The sequence below is a fragment of the Manis javanica genome, chromosome 14, assembly GCF_040802235.1.
Source record: "Manis javanica isolate MJ-LG chromosome 14, MJ_LKY, whole genome shotgun sequence".
In the NCBI taxonomy this organism is placed as follows: domain Eukaryota; kingdom Metazoa; phylum Chordata; class Mammalia; order Pholidota; family Manidae; genus Manis; species Manis javanica.
The window spans coordinates 23,557,502-23,575,042 of NC_133169.1; the positions used below are offsets into that span (position 1 = coordinate 23,557,502).

At 37.2% G+C, this 17,541-nt stretch overlaps 1 long non-coding RNA gene and 1 pseudogene across 2 annotated transcripts in view; one reads left to right on the forward strand and one right to left on the reverse strand.

Annotated features, from left to right (window-relative positions):
- Positions 1–11,871, reverse strand: part of LOC140846136 (uncharacterized) — a 44,578-nt gene extending 32,707 nt beyond the window's left edge. The window contains exons 1-3 of one of the 2 annotated variants that reach the window (XR_012125051.1): positions 11,444–11,871; positions 8,513–8,590; positions 5,234–5,324 (exon numbers count right to left, since the gene is read on the reverse strand). This is a non-coding gene — a long non-coding RNA (uncharacterized lncRNA). Of the gene's footprint in view, positions 1–5,233; positions 5,325–8,512; positions 8,591–11,443 lie in introns of those variants that run through there. The other variant, XR_012125052.1, reaches the window with a different exon arrangement.
- Positions 9,730–10,579, forward strand: LOC108390756 (calcyclin-binding protein pseudogene; annotated as a pseudogene).
- Positions 11,872–17,541: the final 5,670 nt, after the last annotated feature.

Here is a 17,541-nt window from a genome sequence, read left to right on the forward strand (position 1 = left end):
TTTATAAAGCAACACCTTCATGCTACTTTTGAAATGCTTTAAAAGTTTGAACCTCTTTATGAAATTTTCACATAACAAAACCTTTCCTTGTTAAATTTTTATAGAGAGTGTGGTCCCTGGAATCATTTGGGGCTGTAGGAGGAAGACAGTTCAAAATTTCTGTCATTCACTAGCTGTACGGTAACATGTGCCCTGAGCTAAAACCTCCCACATAGAAGTAATGGTAATGGATGAAGGAAGGGAGTAGTAGAAAGGTCCATTGACTGCCATTCAATTTACTGGAATTGCCCACTTAGAATACTTATTTAGACATTACAAGCTTCACTGTCTCAAGTGTGAAGCCTGAATGCACTGAGCTGACATAAGGTACAGGGGCTATCTCCCTCCTTGATTCGTTTTCAGGAAAAAGGAGACTATATACCTTGAGTAAATAGACAAACCACATGCAGGCAGGTGCCTCTGATATGCAGTGACCACATGTAGATTTGTACCTTTATCGTGAGGACCGAACAGGTGACGCTGGTCAAGGGAGCATCTTAAAGGCACACTGCTTCCTTTGTGTGAGTATCTGGCCCTTCCACATGTCAGAAGCTTGGCTAAAGAAATTACATTCCTCTTTGAACATTTTCCAAATAGCCACATTTATTTCTTCTTACAAATATCTTTTTAAAAATAAATTCTAGTTTGTTTATGAGTAATCTGTGAAATTAAATAATATATTTTTATGTTCTTAAAAGGTAAGGCCTTATTAAGCTCCCTGCAATATTTTTGAAAAATAGAAGGATTAAAATCCTCCATGTGTGAAAGAATTTAACTAAAGAATATCATTCTTTTCTTACAAAGCATAGTTTTCTAGGCTGACAGTAGATTTTTCTTGGCAATTCGGAGTATTGCAAATTTAAATGCTTGTGGCAAAAAATAAAAGGTATTTGAAACTAAAATGGTCTGGTTTCCTCTTATCCAAAGTACAGGTAGACCATAAATAACAGATATTGTTACCTTGGTTATGGAGCAAAATTAGTCTGGAAAAACATAAGTGTGTAAAATACACTTTAAAATTGTTCTCTCATGTAATTGCTGTGCTTCCTCTGTTGTGAACAGATCTGTGCAGTTTCTCTTGGTTATTAAGTATTCTGTGAAATGTCTTATTCACATTTACTTTGGTTTCAGGTAACAGACATATATTTCAGGCTAGTACAAAAAGAAATCATATGTTGGAATATTATTCAGATCCCAATGAAGATACTCAGTCTTTGAACTTTAAATAAAATGTTTTTGTATCTATTTAATTCTCAATTTAGCTTACAGTTTTTATCTTTCTCTACTCTCTGTACCCACACAGACATTTAAGTCCATTCTTTTTCTGTCTCAGAACAAACAAAAACAAACCTTCCTAAAAGTCATTTGGTGGTATGACAGACTTGCTAGAAATTTTGGAGACATTGGGATAAACTCACAGTAGTACTGATGGTTAGGAGTATTGGATGCCTGCCTGTGCAGAAGTCATTTAGCCACACAGGCATGAGGCTGAGGGTCTTTCCCTCAAGGCTTTCTCACCTTTACACTTCCCTCACTTCACTAAGCAGAATAACTGAGCTCAGTACTTTTCACTCAGCTCTAGTGTCTACCTCTGTATAAATGCACCCTGATAAAACACAGCCATCTATGACTCCCTCCCACCTCTGTTTCTTAAATGGAAAGGAACAACCTAACTAATTTTCTTTCTGGTATCAGTGGTCATTACAGTCATTAGCGCTATCCCTGAAATATTTCTGATTGTCCTCCTTCAGGGCACGTGGTAGGGTTGTACTTCATGGTCCCTCTGTAATTAGATGAAATGATGTGTCTGATTCTAACCACGGAGTAGTGAGTGATGAACATCCCTTCTGAGCAGAAGTATTTATTTGCCAGTGTGAAGCCCTCTCTCTTCCCTCTGTCATGTCATTAGCAATGCTCATGACGCTGACTGCCTCGGTGTGCCTGAGTGACTAGGGGGAAACACCTCTGCTGACACGGTAGACCTGTTGTCTAGGTAAGAAATAAACATTTGCTTGTATTGTTTGTTATCACAGCAGAAATCATTTCTTCTTACTTTACTTGCTCTTACTATGCAGATGTAGAAAGAAAATTCCATTCCTTCAGTTTTTATCATGGATTTGACCTTCCTCAAAGCCCCCATAGTGCTAGGTAGCAAAAGAAAAAAAAAATTAAGCCTCCGAATGAATGACATCTAGTCCCTTCAAATTTAATACTGTTTTTATTCTGCTTAAACAGTTTCAGGTAGATTCATAGACTGGGTGATTTTCTCTGGCATTGTGGTGAAGAGAGGCTGAAGATCCCAAATCTAAACAGTTAGCCTCGCCCTCTGGAGTTTGCTGGCCCCTGTGGAGAGGATATTTCGTGTGTGACCTGTTCAGTGCCTCCCCTGCTGGCAAAGGACCACATGATGAGCAGCTCTTGGGAGCACAAACTGAGGAGCTCAACCCATCCTTCTCTCAGCCCTGTCTAGGTGCTCTCCTGAGATCTAGGTGTAAGTCCAATTTAGTTCTTGCTGAGAGAGTCTCCTGTGCTCCCCCAAACCCCAGGTTAAGGATCATTTTGTCTAAAATAGAACAACCTTTCTCCTCTCCCAAACTTGACATCTAGCATCACTGACTTTGCTACATGTCCAATTGTTTGAGAAATGCAAGAGCTTCTGGGCAATCTCTCCGTATAAGAACTCCACACCACCAGTTTTCCCTGGTGTGGTCATCCATGGCACAGTGGGCTCAATCTAGAAGGGAGTTTCCTCCCAGAGTCCCAAATGCAAATGAGACAAAAGGCCCCTTGGTTTTGTCTTTGGTTTCAACAAATCGTAATAGATGTCCTACCTCTGGGACTCAAGACAGGAGAGAGAAGTGCAGACAGGTGCACCATGCTGTTCTCCCCACTTTCAGACTCATTCTCGCATTGCCAGCGAGGTCTGAGAACAATGGTCATTCCGCATTAGCTTCTTGCCCCTTTTAATAGACAGCATTGCTCCCCTTCGTTAGGGCTGAAATGGTAGAAAGTTGTTTATTTGTGATCATGTTTGTGAAGATAAAGAATATTATCCCTTTTGTATTGATTATATAATTATGTTTGTGAGGCCAAAGAAAAAAGAGTCATTTGGTTGTCTAAACAAAAAACCTGAATATTTCATGGAAACCAGGATCAAAGAATAGAGCGAGGCTTCCCAGAGGACTGGAACCCACAGTATTAAACAAAAGACATCCCACTTGTCTGTCTCTTACTTTCATGTAGGTCCCACAACTCTGTTCTTATACAAATATACTCCATTTTAATCTTATTTTTCTTTCTTTCTGCAAACCTGATTTTTAGTCTTTGTCATGCATGTTGTCTTACAAAGCACCCCAACCCCAAAGTGACAACCTTAACTGCTGAGTTGATATTAATGAAAGTGAAATAACCAATCCAAGCTGATTGGAATTTCAGAACCATAGCCACAAATTCCAGGAATAGAAGGAGTGGGCTTCTCCTTGGTTTTCCTTATGTGTTTTGTTTATCTGAAACCATCAAATGCATCAGAAACACAAGATCATTGACTTTCACAATTCAGTCTTATAAATAAGGATAAAACTCTCGAATTAAGAAATGCACTATTGAGATACCTAATTTGAGCCAAAAAACATGGTAACTATAGTGTTTGCAGAGCTACTCTCCAAATGCCTTTATTCCTCCTTTCAATGCAAAAAATCATATGGCTTGGGTGTTGAAGACACTGAATAAATGTGTCACTACCACAAACTTTGGGAAGAAATAATCTGAAAAACTGCTGAACAGGTATTATAAGGCAATCATGATCAATTAAAATCACTTCCCAAGGACAAAAATACTGGAGGAAACTAGCTCAGTGGGCCATTTTGTCCTTGTGCCTCTTTCCATCATTGTAATGATTTGTCACCCCATCTGTACAAAACTCCCGCCAATGGAGAATTTACCTATAAGCTTCTCGTTATTGACCAAGACATGTACATAATATGCAACTTCAGTCCCATTTCTGGGTTGTCTGTCTAAATGTAATCACAGTCTTCGTATCTTTAACTAGTTATTGAGATAGCTGATTTATTCATGTAATTTTTCCATTCATCAAACTATTATAATTCATTTTGTTTCTTTTCCTTCGTTTTTATTTCTGTCAGATAAAAATAATTGTAGAGAGAAACATTTTCAAATCAGGTTACCATATTTCTGTGTTTTAACAAAAATTAAATTAAATTTAGTTTAAATTTAACAAAATTAAATGGGCATCTACTAAAAGGCAGGCTGTGTTTTAGACCCCATAGATACTGTCATGAATAAACCAGAAAAGCTTCTTTCCTTTATGGACCTTTTAGTCTAGCAACAGAAGAATGGTAATAAAACAAATAAATAAATAGAAACTAATTTCAGATAGTATTAACTTTTCAGAGATAGTAAAAAGAGCGCTATAACCAACAGTGGATTAGCGTTTGGGTGCTCTTTTAGTTTGTGACATCCAGAGAGACCTCTCGGTGTTCTCAGATCCCCAAGAGGCCAGGATTTTTGTAGTGTACCAGAGAGGAAGACAAATTATAATTTTCAAATAACTGCCTAATCAGGAGAACAGGTTAGAAAGGAGAGAAAGAGGTAAGTGAAGAAATTAAAAACAAGGCTACTCGGCATGAGTAACAAACAGAGTTTGTGGGAAGGGAGTGTCAGAACACCCATAGAAACTGGGGGAGAAAAAAATCAGGTTGAACAATTCAAGTTACATGAGTTACTCAGATGGTCAAATAGGCAAATAAGTATAAAAGCCTAGACTGCTTAAGAGACTTGGATGTGTTATTTTCTCCCTAAACTTATATTTTAATCTCATAAGGTTTTTTTCTCCCATTCCCCATAGACACTTGTAATTCCACTAGCTTTGAGTGACAGCACTTAAAGTTCCTTAACATGGTGGTTTTCTCTCCTTCCTTTACCTTTCTAGTTGTTCCTTCTGTTTCCAAGGCTCTCTCCCTCTGTTTTCAATTGTTAGCACCAATGTATCTTTCATGAATTAGCCTAAACATCACTTCTCTTATCAGTTGGCTTGCATTGCATTCAAGCAACAGGAAACCCTACTCAACCGGCTTAAATAATGACAGAATTTATTGGTTCATGTAGCTGGAAATCCAGAGGAAGGAGGTATTTCTAAATGAGCCTACTGCCCCAGCTGTTCCAGCTCAATCAATTTCTCCTTATTTGTCTTGGCTGGAAACATCTCTGTGTGTTGCTCAAATCCTTAGTCTGCATAGATACAAAATAGCTATAGCATTTCCTGGATCCTGTTGAAGGAAGAAATCAGCATTCAATATCTGAAAAAGAAAACTTACCCAGTAAGCAAAGAAGGAATGTTTTTTTAGGCAGACTCTCCCTAAGGAAAGTTGATCCTACGTAGGGTTTTAGGAAGCAATGATTTAAGAGACTGGTGGGTCTTCAGAGGTGGGACTGTTGAGGTATTAGTTGAGCTTTGCTTTGGGGAATATAGCTTCTGGAGTGGGGCTGTTGCTAACCTCATACCTAGTCTTCAATGTCCAAAGAAAGAGAACAGAGTTACTTTTGGAAACCCTTTTGTGAGATCACAGAATATGCTTTCCTAGAAGTCCCTTTTTAGCTTGTCCTTTCATCACACTGGCCAAAATCATACTGCATGCTTATTTTTGAACACGTCCATATAGACTTAGAAATATTATATGCTAATTAGTTAAGAACTAACCATTTCAAAAGAAATCAATCAAGGAAAGACTGTTAGCACTTGATTGGCTTAGCCATTATACAGCTCTGGCTGCCCATCCCAACTTATCTGGCAAATAGCTACCTACCTTCCTAACAGGAGAAAGTAACAGGTAATGCCCACAGCACGTTTGTGTATTTACTCTGAGACACGGTAAAGAAGAGATCAATTGCTCAAGATTATTCTTCTTCAAGCCTACCTGAAATGTTAAATGCTAGTTTTCAATATATATTTTTATATATATAAAAGTAATTTGTGCCCATGAATAAAACATAATCTGAGGAAGAAATAAGCAAAGATTCTCATGGAAGATCACACTAGAGGGGAGTTTTCATGGATGAGGAAGTCTTAGCCATGTAATTAAGGATAGTCTAACACTCCCACGTAACCTTACAGGTGGAGATTGGTAGTCCTATGAATTATACTTCAAGGAGAGTGAGAATCGTGAGGTTTCGTTCAGGTGAATGCTCAGGCCATTTCTTTTGCCTCTATCTTTACTTATGAAATCCCTTACACAATAGTCCTAATAAGCACGTATGTCTTGAGAGCACTAAAGAAAAAAGAAGGAAGCAAGAAGAAGGAAATGAGTGCCAGAAATAAAGATTGTAATGTACCATCAGCTGGTTTCATGTTCCTCACATTTTGTCCAGTGGCACCATGTGAGGGGTACTGTGATTCGCTGTCTATATGCCCCTTCAGAAATGAGCTTCTTATTCCCTAGCTATGGAAACACTGCTAAGAGATGACCTTCAACTATCAGGTCTCCTTGTGTACTGTCTCAGCTAAGGAAAACTGACTTGCCCACGACCACACCTCTTTCCAAAGGCAGCCTGTGATCCAGGGCTGATCAAGGTAAGGGTGGAAGTTCATACTCCTTGTCCAACTTGGGGTGATTCTGAAGACCCATCTTAATTGTCCATCTGCATGGCCGCTCAGCTTCCCTTTCTGCCCGATCTGGCGTCTTTTTTTTTTGCTCGCATTGACTCTCATCCCAGGACTCCTCTCTCAGCCTAGTACAGCTCCCGAGATCCTATGAGACTGGGCTTCCTCTGAGAGGACTGGGTCTCTACAGCTGTTTCTCAGGTTTGATTCTGTCATCCTCCGGAAGGTCATGGCTCATAAAAGGGTGAACCCTTTCCCCAGGCAAAACAATAAGAATTCCACTGAATTTTCCAGTGGCTGCCACTTGGATCCTTTGGGCTCTTCATGCCAAAGGCCCAGCAGGAAGGCAGAGGGGTCGTTATCTTGTCAGATATAATTTATCCTGATCATGAGAAGGTGGTGGAGCTGGGGGAACACAAGGGGAGCAGGGAGGAACACTTTACCACCCAAGTGGTGCTCTTGGACAGTTGTGATGGTGAATGGGTAAAGGAGGAACTCCCCACTAAGAAGGACATAGAAACTAGGGTCTCATGTCTCTCAAAGCTGATAGTCTGTGTCATGACTAATAGACCACTGTGACTGGCAGGGGTCCTTGCTCAGTGAGGGATGTCTAGAATGGGCAGTAGAGGAGGGAATGTCAGCTGTGTTCCAGTGGTCATTTGCATTGTGGGGGCTGAAATTTGTCCTGTTTACCTTCCTCTGTTAAGTTTCCTCAGGAAAAGGGACCCACCAGAATAGTTTCTCCCAGAATCTATAAGGGGAACTGTGGTGGAAAATATGACACACACCCCTAATCCATCTTCAGAATGACATGAATATTCCCCTTTGCTGGGAGTCCTGCCAAAGACAGCTCTTATCTCAGACCTCTTTTTGGACCGCCTTGGATGAAGAAACTTGCCTCTCTAAGGTCATGCCTCCAATCCGGAGCATTCTACATTCTATAACTGATCATCTGGCAGTAAAGATGCAACTGTGGAAAGTGTAGAAAAAAATGTAGAAAAGGCCTGACTTTCTTTGAGACAATTCTGAACCCCAGTCCCTGTGGGGGTCAGCAGAGGCCTTTATTAGGAAGACTTCACAACTGAACATCTGCCTGTTTCTGCTTCCTTTTCTCCATTTAACAGTGTTGATCCCAAAAACACTAAATAAACATCCTGCATGCTAATCTTTGTCTCAGAATTTGCTTCCCAGGGCATCCAACCTATACATAGGTACATGGTCAATAGAAATGGTTTCTCAAACTTCATTTGCTATTATATCATCAAAGGTTGATGCCATACCCAGTTTTTTCTTTGGATAGTCAAAGCCAAGTTTCATATATAATTGGATTCTAATGGTAGAATAACCACTATTTAAATGCTTACTATCTGTGAAATTAACTTTTAAAATATTCTGACAATTTTAGACTTCAACAATATTACAGTTAGTTTGCACAGAATGTTTTCCTTTCTTTTCCTTTTAGTATTTATTGTAGAAAATTCAATAATAATTTAAATGACTGCAAATAAAGCCCTTAAAAGTTAGATAAATAAAGAACAAATACTAATTCAAGATTATTTTTCTTCCATGAAGTCTCCCTCACTTCTCTCAGCATCTTGGCAGTAAAAATGCAAAACTCATAGTTACTTTTATCACTATTGAAAGTATTTTGAAAGGTTTTTGGAAATACTGTGTCTTTATAGAGACTCAGATGCAAAACAAACATTTAAGTACTAAAAATAAATAAGCAAACAAATAGAAGACTGAATTGAATAATATTTCTTAAATGCAACTGATATGGACTCAGCACACTAATTTCGAAATACAAAAACTTTTGCAAGCATTGATTTTGTTAGTGAAATTAACTTTTACACTTACCTCTCTAATGCATCTGCATGCCAAATTCTGAAATTCTATTTGCATATTCCAGTGAAGATTAACTAGCCTGCCACAGCTCTGAAAAGCAGGAGAGGACAAATCATTAATATCATTAGCTTAATATATTGTTTATGACAACTCCAAAGAACAGGAATATAAAAAAACTGGAAATCTCAGCACAGAAATCAGAGAAAAGTGTTTGTTTTGAATAGGAGAAAATTTGTTTAATAGTTTACTAGTCAAGTAGCTCATGAAAACAACCAAGGTAATTCAAATAGTAAGCAGACCTTATTTGGGGGAGAACCAGGACATTAAAAGGAATGAGTCTTGATGGCCACATTACTTCTGCTCTTCTCAAATGGTACTATATCCTCAAGTATTTTATACACTTGTTGGAAAAGATTTTTAAACATTAATTTGTTCTGTAGTAAAATTATATTATGTAAGTGCTTTAAATGCTAAAGCCTAGTGTGATTAAGCGATGCTGAAAGTATTGTGATGTTATAGAAAACTAGTGAACTCATATTCAATAAAAGGTGCCAGAGCTCCAATTATCTGCCTACAGATTACAATTTGAGTTTGTGTATGTAGGCTTGTAAAAACAATTTTAAAGAAAATATATCCTACAAATTTGTATAAGAATTTTCTTTGGTATTTATGGCCATTTTATTCCCATCTCATATTTTCAGGACTTATAAGTTGTGTACAATCTCAGTTATCCCTTCCAAAACATAAACCTGTCCTTCGTATCTCTTTGACACACTGCTTCCCAGATTTTAGGAAAGGACTAAATTCACCATTCAGATGTCCAAATCATTGATTCTTCATATCATCCAAGGAATGTGTTCCTCCATCCTTTACATGTCTCCAAATCTTACTTATTCCTCAAAACCCAGCTCTGTCCCTCTAGCTTCTCAACAAAAATTTCTGCTTGAAATTTTCGTTACCTTAAGGTCTGTTCCATATGTATTAACTATTAACATTAACTTATTTATCATTATTTTAATCTCCCATTTGTGTCTAATGTGTCTCCATGGAAACAGTGTAACTAATTTTAAAGCCTTCTGTTTTTGTATCCTTGATGCACACTGGGATGAGTAAGGAACCAAAAACATTTGCTGATATATTGGACAATCAAAGATTCTTCTTTCATTTATGTAAAGTTTAAGATACCTTAAAACTAAATGATGGGTGCACGGAGGTTGCGGCTTGTGCCATTCGACCTCAGCTCTGGGTGCGGCGTTTCCGGCCTCCCCTGTGCGGTTGTAGCTTGGGCCTTACGGACCCAGCCAAACCATGGCTTCAGCTGCGGAAGAGCTACAGAAAGATCTAGAAGAGGTGAAGGTGCTGCTGGAAAAGGCCACTAGAAAAAGAATACATGATGCCCTTACAGCTGAAAAATCCAAGATTGAGACAGAAATCAAGAACAAGATGCAACAGAAATCACAGAGGAAAGCAGAACCTCTTGACAGTGAAAAGCCAACTGCTGTGGTCGCCCCCATTACAATGGGATATACAGTGAAAATCAGTAATTATGGATGGGATCAGTCAGAGAAGTTTGTGAAAATCTATGTCACTCTGACTGGAGTTCATCAAGTCCCTGCTGAGAATGTGCAGGTGCATTTCACAGAGAGGTCATTTGATCTTTTGGTAAAGAATCTAAATGGGAAGAGTTATTCCATGATTGTGAACAATCTCTTGAAACCTATCTCTGTGGAAGGCAGTTCAAAAAAAGTCAAGACAGATACACTTCTTATCTTATGTAGAAAGAACGCGGAAAACACACGGTGGGACTACCTGACTCAGGTTGAGAAGAAACACAAAGAGAAAGAAAAACCCTCCTATGACAATGAAACAGACCCTAGTGAGGGATTGATGAATGTTCTAAAGAAAATTTATGAAGATGGAGATGATGATATGAAGTGAACCATTAATAAAGCCTGGGTGGAATCAAGAGAGAAGCAAGCCAAAGGAGACACAGAATTTTGAGACTTTAAAGTCCATTTGGGAACTGTGATATGGAAATATTATGTTTTCAGTAAAGAAATTTGGTGAGTTGCACAGATACATCTGACAGATAACCATTTACACAGCCTCCTAAGTAAAGGCAGTAAATTCTCCATTTCATTCTGGAGGATTTATTTAAATAAAATACACTTATCAAACACTTCCTCCAAAGATGGTTTCCTTAGTAACCTGGTCATTTTGTTCAAGATAGAGTAATAATGCATTTCTGTGTGAAATGTAAAAAAGCAAGTCTTGACTAATGCAAATGCCATTGTTCAGTGTAGAAATAGAAAAGTTATTGTTTGCTTTTAAGTTCCTGACATAAGCTCCCTCCTGTGTAAGAATTATTAAAAATAAAACCTGAACTTTTGCATAAAAAAAAACTAAATGATGGGCTGAGAATATTGATACTTAAGCATTAATTTGTGATCTTTTTTTAGTGGAGCTCAATATTCTTACGAATTCCAAGGTTTAGCTCAAAAACAAAAAAAAGAAAATTTCATGTAGGTACATTCAATAATATTAAGAAAGGAGATGTGTTTTCATGCTTTGTGTCAAAAAGTTATATTCTTAATAAAGTTAACTAAGTTACCTTGCAGAGATGTGTGGTATTATTTTTGAAAACGGAATCAGTTCTAGAGAAAATTCATTCCACATTATTTATATCAACAAATAATAATTCTCCTGTCTCAGTATCCTCAGGTGTCCTTAACACTGAGCAACTAGAGCAGCTTGAGAAGAAAGTTTGGTCAGAGGCCTGTTTAGAATGTGTCAGATACACCATATTATATTCTTCCCAGCATATTATGTGGGATCTGGTGTGGTGGTTTGTACAGCAGCAAGTTTGTTAAGGTATTTCTCAGCACTTACAGGACAAATTGTGTAAGATTTTGGAGATGGAAGGAAAGCGCCTACCGTTCCTACCTGAAGGCTCTCGTGGTTACCCACGTGACACACACCCAGGGCTGCGCAGCATGTCCAGCTTGCCCTGACCCCTTCGCGCTCTGCACACAGCTCTCACGGCCGGCCCCGCTGAACAGGAGAAGCAAAGGCTCATCATGCAACAATCACAATGGCTTCACATAGATTGCTCCAAATTGGTAAATATGAACACTTGGCTTATCAGATTGGCTGGTCAACGGCAACTCTGATCATCCAGTTTCCATTTTCAGAACTCCACTTTCTGAATTCTCTCCACGACTATGTAAGTTGTGATTTCTCTAATATATCCCTGATGCAGATTGTATTTTCCAAAGATGGCCACAATAACATCTCCGGTTCTCCACGATCTCACAGTATGACTTGGACGTGGACATTCCTTCCAATAGGTGCCGGCATCTATTCCTCACCCTTATGTATTGAATCTGGGAAGACATTTGTGACGACCTCAAGCAACAGAACGTGATAGTGACGGCGCCTTGTGATTTCAGAATCAGGTCGTCATATCGTCGTGTACTTTCACGTTGCTTTCTTTGAATGCTCACTGTTGGAACTCATCTATTTCATCAACTATGAAAGAATTTATTTCACTTCAACATGTGAACATCTTTTTCAATTCACTAAAATATTTTCACATCCTTCAAAATATTTCCCTGTAATTGAGTAAAATTTATCACAAAACATGTTTCACGTATAACCTACTTAAAGTTTCCTTTTAAATATTTCACTGTCAACGTAATTTTTACATCACTAGAACAAAAGATGCTGATTTACAGTCTTCAAAGATCTTTCAATAATTTCACATACAACAGCCACAGATTATCATTCACAGTAGTTGTGAAAAAAAATAGAAAATGCAAAGTTCTCAGGTTCATGTGATGAAACCCTTGAAATATCATTTGTTCTTCTCAGGACCCCATAATACAATTCAGTGCGTTTATTCAGTGAAAAAAAAAATGTATAGAGAAAAAGCTTTATAATAGAATATCTTGATTACCATTTGAACTATAATAAGTAGAAATTCTTCTTTTGAATGAGTAAGTATCCTAATAAATGCAGAAGACATTAATAGATCTTATGTATTTTTTAGTGGGGCCTTTCAATTTCATATTCTTTGAACCAAATTTTGTTTTCCATTTACTATGCAATGATTCACAAATTCCTATAATGAGCCATAGTACTTGCTTTGACTTTGTATGTAGTCTGAGAGCTGGGCATCCATCTGCTCCTTTGTCTTTGTCCCCCAGTCTATCCATCATCTCCACCCATAAACAATCATTGATCCACTGTCTGCCTTTATCAATTTGACTATTCTGGATATTTTATATAATTGAAGTAATAAAATATTTAGTTCTTTGTTACTGGCCTCTTTGGTCATCTATGTTCTTTGGAGAAATGTCTATTCACACACTTTGCTACTTTTAAAATTTTTATTAGTTTTCTTTTTGTTATTGGATTGTATTAATTCTTTAAATATTCTTGCTACAAACCCCTTAACAGATGAGATGCATAATTTGCCAAAAACATTATTCCGTTCTGTGGGTTGTCATTTCACATCCTTAATGTTTTCCTATGAAGCACAAAGGTTTTATTTATTTTTTTATGATTTCCAGTTTATTTTTTCTCTTTCATTGTGCTTTGATGTCACATCTAAGAAATCATTACCTAATGCAACATCATGAAAATTTATGTCTATTCTTCTTCTAAGAGTTTATAATTTCAGTTCTTACACTTAAGTCTTTAATCCATTTTGAGTTAATTTTTTATAAGTTGTGGGATAGCACCTCAGGTTCATTCTTTTTTATATGGATATCCAGTTGTCTCAGCACAGATTATTAAGACTATTCTTTCCCCACTGAATTATCCCGGCATACCTGTTGAAAAGCAACTAGCTGAAATGTAAGGACTTATTTTTGGACTTGCAATTCTATTCCTTTGATCTGTATGTCTACCCTATGCCAGTATAACATTTCCTTGATTATTGGGAAATGTTCATTCTCCAACTTTGTGCTTCTTTTTCAAGATTTGTTGGCTCTTCGGGGTCTCTTGAGTTTCTGTATCAATTTTAGGATCAATTTATAAGCTTATCAAAAATAATCATCTGAGATTTTGATAGAGATCATAATAAACCTAGAGTTCACTTTTGGGATATTGCCATCTCAAGTCTTCTGATCCATGAAAATTGTATGTCTTTCTGTTTATTTAGGTCTTTCAAAGTTTCCTTCCAGACTATGTCCTAATTTGAGACAGTAAGTTTTTACATAACTTTTATTAAGTTTTTATTCCTATGTATTTTATTCCTTTTCATGCTGTGGTTAATGAAAATGTTTGCTATTGGTGGTGGTGGTGGTGGTTATTTCACATTGATGTATAAAAATTCAACTGATTTTTGTATATTGATCTTGCGTCTTGCTATCATGCAATCATGGTGAACCCTGTTCTTTGTTCTAAAATATTTTTGGTGGATTCTTTAGGCTTTCATAAATGTAACATTGTATCATAGTTACATAGAGCTAGTTTTCCTTGTTCCTTTCTTTTTTGGGTGCCTTTGGTTTTGTTTTCTTACCTAATTCTCCCAGCTAGATTGGAAGAGGTGAGAGCAGACATCCTTGTCTTGTCCTGCTTTGAGGTGGAAAACTTGGATTTTTCATCATTAAGTACAATGTTACTTATGGGCTTTTTATAAATGCCTTATATAGGTTGAGGAAGTTCCCATCTATTCATAGTTTGTTGATCCTATTTAATAAAAAGCAGTGTGTATTTTGTCAAATGGTTTTCATTTGTCTATTAAGTTGATTGTGTGATTTTTGTCCATGATTATACTGATGTAGTGTTTTATAGTCATATGAATTGTGTTTCAGTTATTAAGCTAACCTTGCTTTCTGGGATAAATCCCATTTTGTCATGGCAAGTAATCCATGTATTATGCTGTAAGAGTTAGGTTTGCAAGTATTTTGTTGAGGATTTTTGCATCTATCTTCACAAGGAATATTGGTCCATAGTTTTCTTCATATGCAATGTCTTTGCTAGATTTTGGTATCATGGTAACACTGGCCTCATAAAACAAGTTGGGAAGTGTTCTCTCCTCTTCTACTTTTTGAAAAGTTCATAAAAAAAATAGTATTAATTCTTCTTTGAAGGTTTGGTGGAATTCACCAGGTAAAGCCATCTGGTCCTTGACTTTTCTTTGTGGAACTTGTTTGTATTATTAATTTTATCTCATTACTTGTTATATGTCTCTTTAGGAACTTCTATTTCTTTTTGAAGCAATTTCAGTAGTTTGTAGAGAAAAAAAGAAGTCATACTGACAGTATTAGCAGAGCTGCCTTTGTCCTGTGATCTCTCTGTTAGGCTGTCTACCTTACTTGGTTATACCTAGAACCCACACTCCATTAATTATTGGCTGGCTCTTATTTTCAACAATGCCCTTGTTTTTCAGCAGTTTGTTTCAATTAAATTCATGCAGGGGTAGCTTTGAAGCCAGTCATGTCTTTTTTTTTTCTAATCCTAGCAGAGCTCTTCATAGAAATCTCATTTCCTTTTCCTCTGTTGAACTATCTCACCTAGGGTTTTATTTGTTGTTGCACTAATTAACAGAAGCTATTGTTTCCTAGAACATGCTTAGCCTTGTGCGTCTATACACTGTATTTTAAGTAAAATCAGCTCGCTTGCAGACAGGTTCAGAGCTACTTGTTCTTGTGCACTATTTCACTTCCTGAGCAAAATCTCTGAGCCATTCCTCAGGATGCTGGAGGAGGCAGTAGCCTTTGATCTTCTTGACTTGCCTTTCCTAGAGAGGAACTTCTGCCCTATGAGTAAACTGGAATGAAGATGGTCAGGGGCCCAGGATTTCCCACCTTCACACCCAGGGTTACAGCCTCCATATTCTGGGTGGGAATGCGTGGAGGACGAAGGCAGTCTCTGACCTTAGCACGCTCACCAGGAACTCAGTTTCTTCATCTTGGAAATGGAAGGAATGAAAAGCGTTATGACACGTTCCTTCTAGTGAGGTGTGGTGATCCCTGACTGGGAGTCGAGGAGACAGGAAGCCCCATATATTTAGCCACATTCTCCCAGAGTTGAACTTCCATCAAGCTGAGCTGAGGACTGGAAGGCTAGAGGATGAGCTTTTACTGAAAGCCATACACTCTTAGGACAATTTCCAGAGAATGTAGGTTTCGTTTTGTTTTGTTTATCATTTTCACCACCTTTCCATGGAGATCTTCCTGTCACCATTCCAAAAATGGAAACTAACACACTATTTTTATTTCTATATTAAAGATATAGAAACTGTGAATTTCATGACTTCCTAAGCTCCCTTAACTAGTGAATAGCAAAACTGAGATATGATTCTAGGCATCCTCTACTGTGCCGACTATCATGACAAAGAATGTGTGTGTGTGTGTGTGTGTATTTGTGAGAGTTACCTTAATAAATGAAGAATAACACTGCTCCATTTTCTTAGAATTCATTTACTCTGCAAGACATGATTTAGTACCGCCTATGTGCCAGCCCAGGTGCTAGAAATAATGACTATTAAGATGAGTGATAGCTCCATATAGCTTACAATGCAGTAAGATCGGTTGTTTAAGTGATATCTATTCATCCTTTGATGAGCAGGATTTTCCTGTGAGTATATCCAGTGTCTTGTAAGACCCTTACTTGGCTGTCTAGTGGATGCCTCAAATTTATTAAGCCCAAAACCTGATTTTGAATGCTGCTTTCTCCCATCTGTTTCTACACCATTTCTTCATATTAATAAATGCTATCACTGACCTCCCAAGTTGTCAAGTCATGGAAGAGGGTTTATTTAGATTCATTCCTTACTCTTGTCTCTTACATCACAATTCTTAACAAGCTACATACACTTTCTAAAATACATCTCCAATCCATTCATTTCTCCTCATCACCAGCAGTTCCATAATCAAATATTCCTCAATATTATTGCACTGCAGCGGACTACTGATTGGTTTATTACTTCCACTTTTTTTGACATATAATCCATTTTCCACACAACAGCTACACTGAGATCCTTAGAGAAAAAAATAGATTGGGTGCTGTAATTCTCTTCCAGTGATATTCTATTGCATTTACAGAAAATTTAAATTCCTGCTCTTAATTTTTAAGGCCTTTTATTATGTAGTCTTTACCTACATTTTCAGTTTTGCTTCCTACCAATTTCTGCAGTGTTTGCACTGTTACTCTTTCTATTTCTGAAGAACATCCAATTTATAACTCCCATAGGGCTGTATCACATATTAGTTCTTTTTCCTGGAAATCTCTTGACTAGGTATCTACTTGACTGACTCTTTCTTGACCTCCAGTTCTCATTCCAATTCTCAAAGAGGTTTTGTGAGATCAGCAATTGCAATGTAGCCTTGAACACTATTTATACTTTTAAAAAATTACTTCTTTGTATATTCTTGATATTCACTTTTAATATATTTAAGTCTATCTGAAATAATCTTCCTTACTTGTTTAATTTCATATTGTTGCCTCATTCCCTTGGAAAATAATAAGGCATCTTATAGTACAAATTGAAAATACGTAAATGAATAAATGAAAATGAGTAAATGAAATAATACTGTTCTATGAACTATATGTTGAGAAACAGCCTTTAAAAAGGTATATTAATTAGGAAAACACTATTTTATGATATATTATTGTTTGAACATAATAGAAGTTTAATTTTTCTTCACAGTAATTACTGCACAAATGTTCCTGATCAGTACTAATCCAAGTGTTGGTTCAGAGACCTAGAATTCCTCCATTTTATGTTCTGTGTCCTCAACACATTACTTCCAAGATCATTATGCTTTTCTCTATCAAGCCAGTGAAAGAAGAAGAAACAAGTAGAGAAGCTAGGCTTTTACCTTTACCGTGATCCAGAGTTGACAAACTTCAATGCAAGAATTACTCAGTGGTTAACATTTAGACCCAAAGGAGGACGCAGCTACTTTACAGCCACAACTTGTACTACAGGATACTCATGGTCATGATACTTTGCACCATAGGGTGCTTAAATTCTGGAAATCTCTCTGCTAGTATATTACAATGGTGACCTATCTTTGTTTACATTTTTT